This window comes from Argopecten irradians, chromosome 11 (genome assembly GCF_041381155.1).
Source record: "Argopecten irradians isolate NY chromosome 11, Ai_NY, whole genome shotgun sequence".
NCBI classification, from domain to species: Eukaryota; Metazoa; Mollusca; class Bivalvia; order Pectinida; family Pectinidae; genus Argopecten; species Argopecten irradians.
In genome coordinates, this window is record NC_091144.1 from 5,610,178 (window position 1) to 5,610,771 (window position 594).

Sequence of the window (594 nt, forward strand, 5' to 3'; positions counted from 1 at the left end):
TTAACTTTAACAAACAATTAAAAGCCCTACAAAAGTCGCCATTGTTAGTGTATTCAAAATACATGTATGTGGAATATTTTTATAGTGTTTATAAAAACAATTTATGTAAAAAAATTCAATGAACAAGATAAACCTTGTCAAATGATTTAAATTCTTGTCAACAAGACAATGGTGATCTCTAACACTATTGATTTTTAACCTACGCTTTGACTACGTGTGTGTGTGTGCACTTTAAAAATCAAAGGGAAAGAGACAAAAATATATCCTATACAGTCTGTAGGTGCACTGAGAAATGAGAAGCTATCTGTAATCCTAATGCAGGACAGTACTAGCCATCGAAATGTTATCTAAACATAAAATTGTCAGCAAAACCTAGTCTAGTTTGTGTTAATACAATTTGTTTAACCTTTGTTGCACAAAATTATTTCAAGTGTAAAAGTTACAGGAACCTTATAAAAATTAAAACCCTGATACCAACAGACATTTTACACATATTAATTACTATGACCAATGTGTGTGTAAATTGTTATTGATTTCAGCCATACCAGACATTGTATAGGAAAACGTAAAAAGGACATTCCAGAAATGAGGACA